The following is a 15,583-nucleotide window of genomic DNA, read 5'->3' on the forward strand; positions in this document are numbered from 1 at the left end:
GAGTTTTAAAGTAATTTCTGGATGGTGTTTTGATAGGGTTTTCAGCTGACCATGAAAGTGTCCTTTCTGTCTTCTGCTATGTAGTAAGTGGACCTCAAATTTGCTAAACCTATTTTCATACTACGTTTGTTATTTCATCTTAATTCACCGCCAATACATGTGGGGGGCCTCTGTCTCCTTTCGGGGTATTTCTCTAGAGGTGAGCTAGGACTAATATTTTCCTCTGCTAGCATTATTTAGTCCTCCGGCTGGTGCTGGGCATCTAGAATCAACGTAGGCATGCTACCCGGCCACTGCTAGTTGTGCGTTAGGTTTAGTTCATGGTCAGCTCAGTTCCCATCTTCCAAGAGCTAGTTCCTATATATGCTGATGCTATGTTCTCTTGCCATTGAGAACATGACAGGGTTAGGGTTAGGGTTTTCTTGTTTTTTCTTGTGTTTTCTTGAGTTTTTCTATAAAAACGCAGCAAACGCATGTGCTTGAAAATGCATGCGTTTCCATAGACAGCAATGCATTTTTTTGCCGCGAATAAACGCATGCGTTTTTTTGCGGCAAAAAAATGCAGCTAGAAATTACTACAGGTTGCATTTCTGCAACTAAACGCACGCGTCAAAAAACGCATGCGCTGCCGAAAACGCGTCAAAACGCATGCTAAAAAAACGCATGCGTGTTTAATGTTAAGTATAGAAAAAAAAACGCATGCGTTTTTTAGCGCTAAAACTCTGCAGATCAAAACGCAAGTGTGAAACCAGCCTAACACTAACTTTATTAAACATGTACTGTAGACAAAATGCATACTGTAAAAAACAAACAGCAAAAGTTCTAAGGGTATGGCTGGCGTCACACTAGCGAGTTTTACGGACGTAAGAGCGCAGAAAATACGTCCGTAAAACTCGCCAAACAAACGGCACAATTATTCTCAATGGGTCTGGTCCTATCAGCCGTATATTACGGATCCGTATTATACGGCTTTCTACTGCCGTACAAAATCGCAGCATGCTGCGTTTGTCAGCGTATTGCGCAAATAATACGCCAATGAAAGTCTATGGGGGCGAGAAAAATACGGATTCCACACGGACCAGCAGTGTGACTTGCGAGAAATACGCAAAGGTGTTAGTGAAAAGCCGGTAATTCAATTGCCGGCTTTTCATTTCTCCTTCCCCGACCCGACAGGATATGAGACATGGTTTACATACAGTAAACCATCTCATATCCCCTTTTTTTTGCATATTCCACACTACTAATGTTAGTAGTGTGTATGTGCAAAATTTGGGTGCTGTAGCTGCTAAAATAAAGGGTTAAATCGCGGAAAAATTTGGCGTGGGCTCCCGCGCAATTTTCTCCGCCAGAGTGGTAAAGCCAGTGACTGAGGGCAGATATTAATAGCCTAGAGAGGGTCCATGGTTATTGGCCCCCCCTGGCTACAAACATCTGCCCCCAGCCACCCCAGAAAAGGCACATCTGGAAGATGCGCCTATTCTGGCACTTGGCCACTCTCTTCCCACTCCCGTGTAGCAGTGGGATATGGGGTAATGAAGGGTTAATGCCACCTTGCTATTGTAAGGTGACATTAAGCCAGATTAATAATGGAGAGGCGTCAATTATGACACCTATCCATTATTAATCCAATTGTCTGAAAGGGTTAAAAAACACACACATGTTATTAAAAAGTATTTTAAACAAACAGGTTGTTTTAGTATTTTATTGCTCTCTCAATCCATCCGGAAGACCCTCGCTTAGCAAAATAATAAACCAACAATATACATACCTTCGGATGAACTGTCAGGTCCCACGAAGTAAATCCATCTGAAGGGGTTAAATCATTTTACAGCCAGGAGCTGCGCTAAAGCACTGCTCCTGGTTGTAAAAACCCCGGGTGCTGAAAGGAAAGCTGGGTGATCTGTACTTACATTGAGTTGCGGTGAGGCGCCCTCTTGGAAAGTAGACCCCTAAGGAACTAATCTAGATGTGTGGTGAGCATTTTGACCCACCAAGTGCTTCACAGTTTATAATGTAGAGCCGTAAAAATAAAAAATAATATTTTTTCACAAAAATGATCTTTTCGCCCCCAATTTTTATTTTCCCAAGGGTAACAGAAGAAACTGGACCCCAAAAGTTGTTGGCCAATTTGTCCCGAGTATGCTGATACCCCATATGTGGGAGGAACCACCGTTTGGGCGCATAGCAGAGCTCGGAAGGGAAGGAGCGCCGTTTGGAATGCAGACTTAGATGGATTGGTCTGCAGGCATCACGTTGCATTTGCAGAGCCACTGATGTACCTAAACAGTAGAAACCCCTGTGGTGATATGCTACCTGAGTGTGTTTGGGGGACACTCTCTTGGCATAGGATTCAAGCACTCAGGCACGATATCGCACACAAATCAGTCCATACTGTTTATTAATTGTCATAAACCGCACCGTAAGTCATCACCAGCTTACACATAGTCTGCTACTTTAACACGTGTGGCTTTGCATAGCATTCAATAGTCCTGACTTAACTCTCTAGTCACCAGGTGACTGCACAGTTCAGCAACTGTCATAGGTTGGCGCACACAGTTCTTTTCCCCATACCAGGGGTTACCTCTCTGGAGGTCCTGCTCCACAGGTTAACTCCACGTCAGTCCCAGGTCCTCAACACGGACTGTCCAGGTCGACGGTCTCTCAGTGCTTCCAGGACGTCTCCACTCCCAAGTGACTCCAACACTGACTGTCCAGGTCGACGGCTTCTCAGTGCTTCCAGGACACCTCCACTCCCAGGAGACTCCAACACACAGACCACTCAGTGCCAAAACCCAACCATGTGCTATTCAGGAATCCTATTCCCCAGGACTTCCAACACAAGCTTCCAGGGCCTTGCACTTGGACCATTCAGATCCACCCACAGGAACCCTGTGACCCACACCCTGGTCAGATTACATACCTGTAACCACTCCCTTGGGTGGGAGTGTGGGTGTGTGTGGCTAGTTTGACCCTCCTGTGATAGAAATATATATATCATGTAGATCTCACTTGCATGTATACTGCTCTATAATCATATATACTCATATACTCACAGCTAATATATACATTATAATCAATGGCTTAAAATGGCTGACATAAACTGATATAAGCCAGACAGATTGTATGGGGTTTTCCATCTCAAAAGCGGAACAACGCCAGATGTACTAAGTGATGATCAGATGTCTCAACTCTGTCCTAGATACAGAAAGATGCAGAGAGCTCAATTTTAGTTGCTTAATCAACATTCATATGTGCATTAATCACAATATTCCATATATGTTTAGATAACTAATGACAGAAGAGCTAGACAATATGGAAATTAACTAACCACCCCTAACAACCCCTAACCACTCCTTTCTATATGCAATCATAAAACTATGTATGTACAATAAAGTATCAGTATTGATGAAATGTTGTTCTGTCACAATGGTGTACAGTCCATTCTTGATGAGCGCTCAAAATACTCAGTCTTATTGGGAATGGCCACAGCACACACAGTAATAAATTTATCCAAACCAAATTTCCATATCAAATGGCGCCCAACGTGGGGCAATGGACGAAATGCACACGGGGACCCTGCTGACCGGAGAGACAGAGGTGTTGGTCACGGCCTTGGTTCACGGGACGGAGACTGCGCAGCTCCATAAGTAAGGTAAGAAACTGTTATCATCTTACCTGAAAGTCCCCTGTGCCCAGTCTGGGTCTATATCATTAGCCGGTCAGGTGTGGTCACCACCGCATTCCCAGGTAGTGTAAAAAGTCCAAAGCCTGTATCCAAACCCTGGGATATAAGTCAAGGTGTCTGCTGTGTGCCGTGTATGTGTTCTGTGTTTGTGTAAGATCCGGGAGAAGGAAGGAAGTGACTGTTTTGTTTGTGGTGGCTGGGTAACAGACGGCAGGAGGTCAAATCGCTCGATAAGCTATCAGATTCTCGTGCAACAGGAGGGACAGGTGGTCCCGGGACAGGCAGTCTCATGTTCCAGGCTCAGATGGTGATAGCTTAGAGGGCTGCCACAGATTCCCGTAGCCGGGGCCAGTCAGGACGACCGGAGCGGAGGGTGGTAGATTTCCCGGGCATATGCGTGCCCAGTGCGATTGATAGTTGTCTGTTCCCAGAACGGCCTGCACGTGTCACAGAATAATAAAAGGGGCATCTCCCAGATGTCTATCTGTTTCTGCTTGTGTCAAGTATTGTTACTTTATTGTACATTATCAATAGATGGTGATATCAGTCCTCCCCCCTCTGCACCCAGGGCTGAGCTGTCTGCTACCTGATGTGTCTGGAGGCTGCCCACTGCATTGTGTGTAGGGGGATTTTCACCTTCTTTTCCCAATATCACAACTGGCAATGGCTGGATTGTGCCAGGGACATAGCAGGGGTGCCTTGTGCTGCAAGCACCACATTGTTTGAATTGGGCGTTGGCCCAGCAGAAGAAGAAGAAGAGGAAGATGAAGGAGGAGGGGTTGATGAAAAGAGTGAAGGAGGAAAGAGGTGTGGAGAAGGAGAATGAGGAGATAGAGAGAGATAGAAAGGTGTGGTATAGAGAAACGGGGAGAATCAGGGTGTGCAGAAGGAGGTGGAGAGAGAGAGAGAAAGAAGAAACAGGAGGATTGGTTGAAGGGAGTAAAAAAAGGAGGGAGGAGAAGGGGAAGGAGGTGTGGAGAAGAAGGAGATGGAGGAGTGAGGAACAGAGGAAGGAAAGATGGGAGGTGTGGTGGAGAGAGAGAAGGAGGAGAAAGGAGGAGTGGAGATGGGTGTGGAGAAGGAAGAGAAGGAGGAGATAGGTGTGGTGGGGGAGTGGAAAAGGAGGAGAGAGAGAGAGGGTGAGGAGAAGAGGGAGAAGAAGATGGGAGGTGAGGAGGAGAGAGATAGAGAGGGAGAGAGAGAAGAGAAAAGTGTGGAGAAAGAGGAGAGGAAGGGAGAGTGAGAGAGAAGAATGAGGAGAGAAAGAGTGACCGAGAAAAAGGAGGATAGAGAAGAACAAGAACAATAGAGAGGAGCAATGATGCCTTCTCCCTGTAGGGAGGGACGGGGCGCGCCACATACTGTGCAAAAAAAACCCAAAAACTCCCTATACCATGGATTCTGCTGAGAGCAGACTGCGCAGATCCAATACCTCAAATTACCCTTAAAGTGGATGGAGTTGTCAGATCTTTTCTTCTGCACACCGGTGCAAGTGTGATGAGACCTGTGGAACTCGCTGATCCCACCTGCCTATCAGAATCCTCTGTGCCTCGCATGTGCATTGATGGTCAAGTCAGACATTCTCAGCTTACAAAGTCACTGAGCGTGTGCACTCAGCCAGGACACTCTATCCTGTCCCAGTTTGTGGTGTCAAGGACCTTCCATTCAACCTGCTGGGAGCAAACCTACTGCAGAAGCTGAAGGCAACCACAGTGTTCCAGGAAGATGGGACGGTGACACTTTCTTCATCCCTGACCCAAGAAGAATCATGCTGGTGGCCCTACAAGAACCTTAAACAACCCATGAGGCCTACCCAAGGAGGTACTGGACGTAGTACCAGAACGTCTATGGTCTAAGGGACCCCAGGACGTGGGGAAACCTCAAGTTACCCCATTACGGGTGTCACTCAAGCCAGGTACCCCGTACCCTCGTAAGGCCTATAGTCAAGCTGCCTCTGACCAACTGAAGGTCTACCTGGAAATAGGAATCATTGTTCCTTGCACATCGCCTTGCAATACCCCGCTTCTCCCGGTCAAGAAAAAGACTGTAAAAGGAGAGCCAGCCAAGTTCAGAATGGTACATGACCTGAGAGCTGTGAATGACGCCATGATGTTTGAAACTCCAATTGTGCCGAATCCGCACACTCTGCTCTCGAATGTGCCTGCCACAGCAAAAGTGTTCACAGTGACCGACCTGGCTAATGCTTTCTCCAGTGTTCCCCTTCATCCGGAAGACCAGTGCCTGTTTGCCTTAACGCACCAGGGGGGACACCACACATGGACAGTGATGCCACAGTGAGCCCAGAACAGCCCTTCACAGTTCACAAAAGCAATGTCCACAGTCCTCACCAACTGGGTCACAGAACATGCAGAAGTAACCCTGCTACAATACGTGGACAATCTACTCCTTCGTGCAGTTGGCTTTGACACGTGTAAAGCCCATTTCTTGTATCTCCTACTCTACCTGGCGGAGCAGCATTGCAAAGTCTCAAAGAACAAAGTCCAGTGGTGTCTGAAGCGAGTTACGTTCCAGAGACACTGTATTGCTCACCAGGTGAAACACCTGACAGATGACCGGAAGACCACAGTGGAGAAGATGGTTCCTCCAACAACTCCAAAGGTGCTACAGGCCTTCCTTGGTCTAGTTTCGTATTGCAGAGCCTGAATCCCTGATGCTTTAGTCCTAATGCAGCCACTGTGTGAATATGTCAGCGTGACCCCATTCCTCCTGACAGATGCAGCCTTCAGCTCGTTCAAGAAGTTAAAAGGCTCTGTAGTCTCAGCGCCAGCACTAGGCCTATCTAACTATGAGAAGCCATTCCGTCTCTACTTGATGGGAAAAGAAGGCCTTGCTACTGGAGTCCTGATGCAGCTTCAGGGGCGAAAGCAGAGACCTTTGGACTACTTTTCAGCTCGCCTGGATCCAGTTGCAAGGGGAGCCTCTTACTCCTGCATGAGAGCAGCAGTTGCAGCACACGCCCTCATGGACTGATGCTGACATCATTGGAAAAACCATTGGAAATCCTGGCTCCGCATGACATCTCAGCAATCCTCAACCAAACCCAGCCAAAACATCTCTCCACCGCCAGACATCTTCGCCTACAGTGCTCTCTACTCCTGCCCGACAATATCACCAACTGCAGATGCACAGTCCTCAATCTGTCCACTCTACTCCCACTCCCAAGGGGGGATACAGATATGGATCCTCAGATACAAATTCTGATCAAGATCAAAATCTGAATGATACCTTCCGCAGGGATCTGGATTTGCTCCGGACGGATGACCATGATTGCCTCAGCATCATGCAACAGGAAACAGCAGGACTACCCAAGGTGGCAGAAGAGCCACTGACCAACCCAGAGTTGATCCTCTATGTGGATGGCTCCAGATTTGCAGATGATGAAGGAAGATTCCACACGGGATGTGCAGTGACCAGCAATCAAGAGATCCTGTCGGTCCAGAAGTCTGCTGCCTAGTCTATCAGCCCAGGAAGCAGAACTGATAGCGCTGACGAAGGCCTACCAGATGGCAGAAGACAAGACTGCGAAAATGTATACCGATTTGAGGTACTCACATGGCATAGCACATGACTTTGGGCCCATCTGGGCTGCAAGGGACTTCATCACAGCAAGCAGAACAACCGTGAAGCATCATGGAGCCATTAAGGACCTGCTGAACGCACTTCAACTTCCAAATGTGGTGGCAGTACTAAAAGTCAAAGCGCATGGAAAACTAAACACAGTAGAGGCATGAGGCAACAACATGGTGGATATGGCAGCCAAAGAAGCAGTCAAAGGAAGACAATATGGAAAAGTGGGAGAGGACGTAGAGCCGGACGGCTACTACATGACGACTGAAGACAAGAAACCTGACCAGATGACGTCCTGGGATCTGCTCAAAAAGCTGCAAGAGCAAGCCCCAAAGGACAAGAAGGAATGCTGGATGCAGAAGAGAGCAACACATGAAGAAGGAAGGGTATACGCAATGGACTACAAACCCTGTTTACCCCGAAGCATCTACCCTATGGTGGGTCAGTGGGCACATGGGCCCACACACAGATTAAAGACACAGATGAATGATCTGATTGGTGCTTACTGGTTCGCTCCAGGGATCCCCACCCTAACAGCCAAGTTCACTAGCAGCTGTCTGACCTGCGGCAAATGCAACCCTGGAAGAATGGAGAAAGTTCCCACACATCATCTTGCCAGACCACTGTACCCCTTCCAGAGGATTCAGATAGACCACATCCAAATGCCGCCAAGTGGAGGTTTCGAATATGCCCTTGTGGCCGTGGACGTGTTCCCAGGATGGCCAGAAGCTTTCCTAGTGAGGAACCAGTCAGCAAAGACTACTGCAAAGAAGCTACTCCAGGGACGAGATATGCAGCTATGGGGTCCCAGAAGTGATAGAGAGTGACCAGGGACCCGCATTCACAGCAAATCTCACATGAGAGATCTGGTCAGCAGTAGGGTCAGACTTAGGCATACACACTCCAAATCACACTACTCAGTGTTATGCACACTCCCAGAGGCCCAGAAAAGCTGTCACCATATGAAATTTTGTTTGGGTCTAGTCCCAGGTTAGAGGTATCCTTTCCCTCAGCAGCTGACTATGCAATATGATACTTTGTTTGCTTATGTAATTGAACTCACCAAGAAACTTGCTAAAGGTACCGTCACACTCAGCGACGCTGCAGCGATATAGACAAGGAGCCGATCGCTGCAGCGTCGCTGTTTAGGTCGCTGTAGAGACGTCAAACACAGCAGCTCCAGAACGATGCAGGAGCGATCCTGTGACGTAACGGTGACTCACTTATCGTTCTCACAGGTTGTTAGCTCCATGTAAAACATTGCTGGCATCGTTGCTTTTGCTGTCAAACACGACAATACACGCTGACCTGACGACCAAATAAAGTTCTGGGACTTCTAGCTCCGACCAGCGATATCACAGCGGGATCCAGATCGCTGCTGCGTGTCAAACACAACGAGATTGCTAACCAGGATGCTGCAACGTCATGGATCGTTGTCGTTCTCGTTGTAAAGTTGCTGAGTGTGAAGGTACCTTAACATCCATTCTTGAGTTTTTTTCTTCATTGCCAGATCCAGATTCAGTGTCCGGTACGTACTCCTTGAAGCCAGGAGACTGGGTGTTGGTGAAAAAGTTTGTAAGGAGAACACCACTCGATCCCAGATTTGATGGTCCTGTTCAAGTACTGCTGATGACACCAACCTCTGTGAAACAAGAGGGAAGACCCACTTGGATCCACTCATCGCATTGCAAGAAAGCTCCCCTACCAGAAGATGACACCCAAGCCAGAATGATGTTGTGGATGCCCTGCCTGACCAAATAGATGACCTACCTGATAAAGAATACACACCGCTCACTACACATGCTGTTGACTAAGAGATTGATTGCAATGAACCCCCGTTAGGGACAGATCTCCTGACCGCCCATTTGCGAAAAGTCTGTACAGAGTGGGGCGCAGGCGTTAGGCTTGCGTCAGTTCACCGGCAGCACAAAAGAGTTGCAGCGCTTTGGGACAGAAGGCTAGGATTAGGGCAAGTGATATCTAAGGGTGGCTTGTGATAGAAATATATATATCATGTAGATCTCACTTGCATGTATACTGCTCTATAATCATATATACTCATATACTCACAGCTAATATATACATTATAATCAATGGCTTAAAATGGCTGACATAAACTGATATAAGCCAGACAGATTGTATGGGGTTTTCCATCTCAAAAGCGGAACAACGCCAGATGTACTAAGTGCTGATCAGATGTCTCAACTCTGTCCTAGACACGGAAAGATACAGAGAGCTCAATTTTAGTTGCTTAATCAGCATTCATATGTGCATTAATCACAATATTCCACATATGTTTAGATAACCAATGACAGAGGAGCTAGACAATATGGTAATTAACTAACCACCCCTAACAACCCCTAACCACTCCTTTCTATATGCAATTATAAAACTATGTATGTACAATAAAGTATCAGTATTGATGGAATGTTATTCTGTCACAATGGTGTACAGTCCATTCTTGATGAGCGCTCAAAATACTCAAGTCTTATTGGGAACGGCCACAGCACACACAGGGATAAATTTATCCAAACCAAATTTCCATATCACTCCTATCTCTCCTAACTAGCCCTGCCAGTCTCCCATTAGAACTACACAATTATTTGTGGGACTACAGGTCCCAGAACACAACATAACTTTAGACTGACATCACAGTGTGTCTTCCTCTGCGACACACATACCGGTCATTTATAATCCTGCCGGACTTTGTCTCACCACCACAGTTATACATCCAAGCGCACCCTGCAGCGCACATACAGCGCCCCCTGGCAGTAAAATTGGTTACTGCGCCACATCCCCCACAAGTGACCCCATATTGGGCTAGACCCCCCAAGGAACTTATCTAGATGTGTTGTGAGAACTTTGAACCCCCAAGTGTCTCACTACAGTTTATAACACAGAGCTGTGAAAATAAGAAATCCTTTTTTTCCACAAAAATTATTTTTTAGACCCGGTTTTGTATTTTCCCAAGGGTAACAGGAGAAATTGGACCCCAAAAGTTGTTGTCCAATTTGTCCTGAGTACGCTGATACCCCATATGTTGGGGTAAACCCATGTTTAGGCACATGGGAGAGCTCGGAAGGAAAGGAGCACTGTTTTACTTTTTCAACGCAGAATTGGCTGGAATTAAGATCGTACACCATGTCGCGTTTGGAGAGCCCCTGAGTTAATATTCCCGGTTTTCCAAGTCACCTTGTGAATGATCTTGCCCTTTGTTAAGATGGAGTTTGCTGTTTTTTCTGCCCTACTTCCTCTTTGTATGTTTAAAACCAGGCTCAGGTGTCAGCTTCCTTGCTGGAGTATTCTGCTTCCGTTCCCCTTCAGCTCAGCTGCTTGTTCTACTGTGCTTCTACCCATGGCTCTTGACATTCTCTGCTTATGTAAGCTACACCCTCTAAGTTATCTTTAGTCTGTTGACTTTGGAACTTAACCCTTGGTTCACTCCTCCTGGTAAGAACTGTTTCTGAACTGTGTTTTTGAACTATGTTGCTGGACTGTGTTTTGCTAGTTAATCCTTCATTTACTCCCCTCGGTGGGAGCTGCTGGAATCTACACCAGTATAATACTTTAATGTGAACTTGTTTCCTGACTTACCCGTGTTTCTGCCACAACTGAGATCAACTTGAGAACTAGTTTCTGGACTTACCTGTGTTCATTCCACACCTGGGAGTAACCTGTGGACTTGTTCTAGACTTGTTCTGCCGGGTTTTTCAGAGGATTTTTATGATTGGCAGCCATCACACACTAAAAGACGCTTTTTATTGCAAAAAAATAGTTTTTGCGTCTCCACATTTTGAGAGCTATAATTTTTCCATATTTTGGTCCACAGAGACATGTGAAGTCTTGTTCTTTGTGGGACGAATTTACTTTTTTTTTGTACCATTTTCGGGCTCTTGACATTTTTTGATCGCTTTTTATTTCGATAATATTGGTAAAGCAGTTTTAGTCTTCGGGTCAGAATCATTACAGCAATACCTCATTTATATAATTTTTGTATGTTTTGGAGCTTTTGTACGATAAAAACTATTTTATATAAAAAATAATTATTTTTGCATCACTTTATTCTGGGGACTATAACTTTTTAATTTTTTTGTTGAATACGCTGTATGGCGGCTCGTTTTTTGTGGGACAAGATGCTGTTTTCAGCGGTACCATGGTTATTTATATCAATCTTTTTGATCTCGTGTTATTCCACTCTTTGTTTGGCGGTATGATAATAAAGCGTTGTTTTTTGCCTCTTTTTTTTTTTTTTACGGTGTTCACTGAAGGGGTTAACTAGTGTAACAGTTTTATAGGTCGGGTCGTTACGGATGCGGCGATACTAAATATGTGTACTTTTATTCTTTTGTTTTTTTATTTAGATAAAGAAATAATAATAATAATAATCTTTATTTTTATATAGCGCTAACATATTCAGCAGCGCTTTACATTTTTTGCACACATTATCATCACTGTCCCCGATGGGGCTCACAATCTAAATTCCCTATCAGTATGTCTTTGGAATGTGGGAGGAAACCCATGCAAACACGGAGAGAACATACAAACTCTTTGCAGATGTTGTCCTTGGTGGTTTTTTTTCACATGTAAATATTATTTTTTTTAACTTTTTTACATTGCCCCGGGGGGGACATCACAGTACAGTGACAGATCGCTGATCTCACACTTTGCAATGCACTGTGTCAGATCAGCGATCTGACAGGCACTGCAGGGAGGCTTCCCAGTGCCTGCTCTGCTCTGAGGGAGGAGGAGGTAGGAGACCCTCGGAGCAACGCAATCACATCGCGTTGCTTCGAGGGTCTCAGGGAAGCACTCAAGGAGCCCCCTCCCTGCGCGATGCTTCCCTATGCCACCAGAACGCTGTGATCATCTTTGACCGCTCCTGGCACCTAGTACCAGATGTCAGCTGCGATAGTCCCCCTGTGAGCGCGGCTGATCACGCTGGACGTACTATCCCATCACTGGGAATTAAGTCCCAGGTCACCTCGACGGGATAGTAAGTCCAATGGGATTAAGGGGTTAAAGGACTTTAGTCTGGGTGTGTGTGTTTTTATGGGGTTAGTAATGGGGGTGTCTTATTGGCGCCTCTCTATTACTAACCTCTGGGCTTGATGTCACCTCTGGGCTTGAGTCATTATCTCAGTAAATTAGAATACTTTATGACACCAGCTTGAAAAAAAATGATTTGAACATCTGAAATGTTGACCTACTGCAATATATAGTATTTTCAGTCATTGCACTCAATACTTGGTCGGGGCTCCTTTTACAACAATTACTGCATCAATGCAGCATGGCATGGAGGCGATCAGCCTGTAGCACTGCTGAGGTGTTATGGAAGCCCAGGTTGCTTTGATAGCAGCCTTCAGCTCGTCTGCATTGTTTGGTCTGGTGTCTCTCATCTTCCTCTTGACAGTACCCCATAGATTCTAGAGTTAAGGTCAGACTAGTTTGCTGGCCAATCAAGCACAGTGATACTGTTGTTTTTAAAACAGGTATTGGTACTTTTGGCAGTGTGGACAGGTGCCAAATTCTGCTGGAGAATTAAATTTCTATCTCCAAAAAGCTTGTCAGCAGAGAGAAGCATGAAGTGCTCTAAAATTTCCTGGTAGACGGCTGCACTGACTTTGGTATTGATTAAACACAGGGCACCTATACCAGCAGATGACATCTGCTCCCCAAACCATCATTGATTGTGGAAACTTCACACTAGACCTCAAGCAGCTTGGCTTGTCTGTCTCTCCACTCTTCCTCCAGATTGATTTCCAAGGTTTAGTGTGACGTATCTGCAGCACCCCAGAGTCCTGGTCGTTGCAGTACTGTTGCTCCGCCACTAAGGGGAGTGATGGTACGTCTGATGGCACTTAAGGAGTTCACCTGACCAGGTATCACAGTCACATATTACACTTCACACTCTGGCCTCCAGGGGGAGCAAAGGGTTCTATGTATTAGGCCACTCCTCACAATCTGGTAAAACTGGGGGTTGGATAGGAAGTTAGACAGAAGCTGACTGGGTTTGATCCAGGCAACATCCTGTGGCAGGGGGTGTTGCAGGGGAAGATTCAGGGGGGTCCCTGCCAGGGGTGGGATCCGGACAGAGGCCTAGCGAAAAGGACAGATCGTTACGGAACCGCACCTGCACCTGATTGCGGTGGTATCTTAAGAAAGGATAACAAGCGAGGTTTATTGTGGAGAAGTGAGAAACGAGATCACAGCACAAAGGAGAATAGAACCAGTAGGAGTCATGCCTTAAGATCGTGGCAACATCCTACTGAGGCGCGTAGCCGGTGGCCGGAACGCCGAGGAAGTATTGGGCTCCAAGCATTACTTCAAACAGCAGCAGGGCAGTTGACTTTAGGTTGGCTGTCTCACCTAAATCACCTAAGCAGACATAGGAGGCAATTGTGGGAGAGGGGCGACTCTAGGGTCCCGGAAGAACTCCAGGCCTACCCGTCATATGGGTGCGTCCTAGCCATATCATCTGGGGGACGGAGAAGAACATCAGAACAGAAACGAGAGTTGTGAGAAAGAACATCAGAAACAGACACGACAGTTATGAGGACTATCCCGTGGTGCTCAGCAGGGAGGTACTACAACACACAGGCGCTAGAAGGTAGGCACTGATTTCCACCTGCAAAGGGAACTCTGGATGTGCCTTCGGACTGGCCGGTCTCAGCCAGCCCTGTTAGCAGTGCTCTGGATTGCGGACCCTGAAGCCTTCAGTAAAGAGGTAAAGAGACTGCAACCCTTTGTCCTCGTTATTCATCGCGACTTGCACCACGCAACACCATAACACCTTTCATTGGACGCCCCTTAGCAGGGTCACGGACCGGGTCTAGCCACCGTGACAACCCCAGGACCGAGACAGAGAGGCCTGGTATCGAGTACCCCGCGGCCCTGCGTCTGGGGGCGCTCCATATCCACAATCAATGATGGTTTCGGGAGCCATGTTTTCTGCTGGTGTAGGTCCACTGTGTTTTATCAAGACCAAAGTAACCTCAGCCATCTACTGTGAAATTTTAGAGCACTTCATGATTCCCTCTGCCGACAAGCATTTTGGCGATGGAAATTTAATTCTCCAGCAGGACTTGGCACCTGTCCACACTGCCAAAAGTACCAATACCTGGTTTAAAAGCAACAGTATCACTGTACTTAATTGGCCAGCAAACTAGTCTGACCTTAACCCCATAGAGAATCTATTGGGTACTGTCAAGAGGAAGATGAGAGACACCAGACCCAACAATGCAGACGAGCTGAAGGCTGCTATCAAAGCAACCTGGACTTCCATAACACCTCAGCAGTGCCACAGACTGATCGCCTCCATGCCAAGCAGCATTGATGCATACATTGATGCAAAAGGAGTCTCGACCAAGTATTGAGTGCATTTACTGAACATGCAGTTCAGTAGGCCAACATTTCGGATGTTAAAATCATTTTATTTGCATATTTGCATGCAGGTGAAAAATGGGACCCCAAAGTCAATGTTACTGTCACCCCAGTCCGACACTGGTTGCAGTGCTTGCACAAGTGCTGTGACTCATTGTAACAGCACTTGTGCTGATCTTTATGGGGTGTGAAGAGTCCCACTGATCTGATAATACTGCCCTATTCTAAGTATCAATAATCTAAACCTCAAGGCACTGAGTCAGAAATTACTTCTGACAGATTACTGCTATTTATTCTGTAAAATTGTGAATGCAGCTGTTGGCTATTAACAGCTTGTAATCGATGATGAGTATAAGATACAGTAAAGAAATATTAGATCTTTTCACTTATCCAATATTCTCATAGTGTTCTGTCCATTATAAACAAGTACTCATTATAGTCTATGGGCATGCTCACATGTCCAGCTTTTTTATAGATAAATTTACGCTATCCGTGTCGCATCATAATGCTGTCCACTTTTCACTGTCAAATAGGTAGAAGTTGGAAAATGTTGATCTTTTTTAATCCTTTCATACAAAAACCCCACTTATGGTAAAAATGTACATCGTGACCAAAAAAATGACAAAAATCGTTTAAAAATCATTGACCAAAATGTATCCATATAAGGGGATACATATGATTCCTCATTGCAGTTCTTGAAGAGAAACACATTTTATGAGCCCAGATTTATATATGAACCAGACACCTAAATAAACTCTAGAAGAAAAGCTATAATATCTGACGGCATCACAAAATGTGTCAACTAGGGTTGAGCAAAACGGATAGGACAAATTCAAAAATCGCCGACTTTCGGCAAAGTCGGGTTTCATGAAACCCGACCCGATCCTAGTGTGGGATCGGCCATGAGGTCGGCGATCTGCGTGCCAAAGT

The sequence above is a fragment of the Ranitomeya variabilis genome, chromosome 1 (assembly GCF_051348905.1).
Source record: "Ranitomeya variabilis isolate aRanVar5 chromosome 1, aRanVar5.hap1, whole genome shotgun sequence".
Lineage (NCBI taxonomy): Eukaryota > Metazoa > Chordata > Amphibia > Anura > Dendrobatidae > Ranitomeya > Ranitomeya variabilis.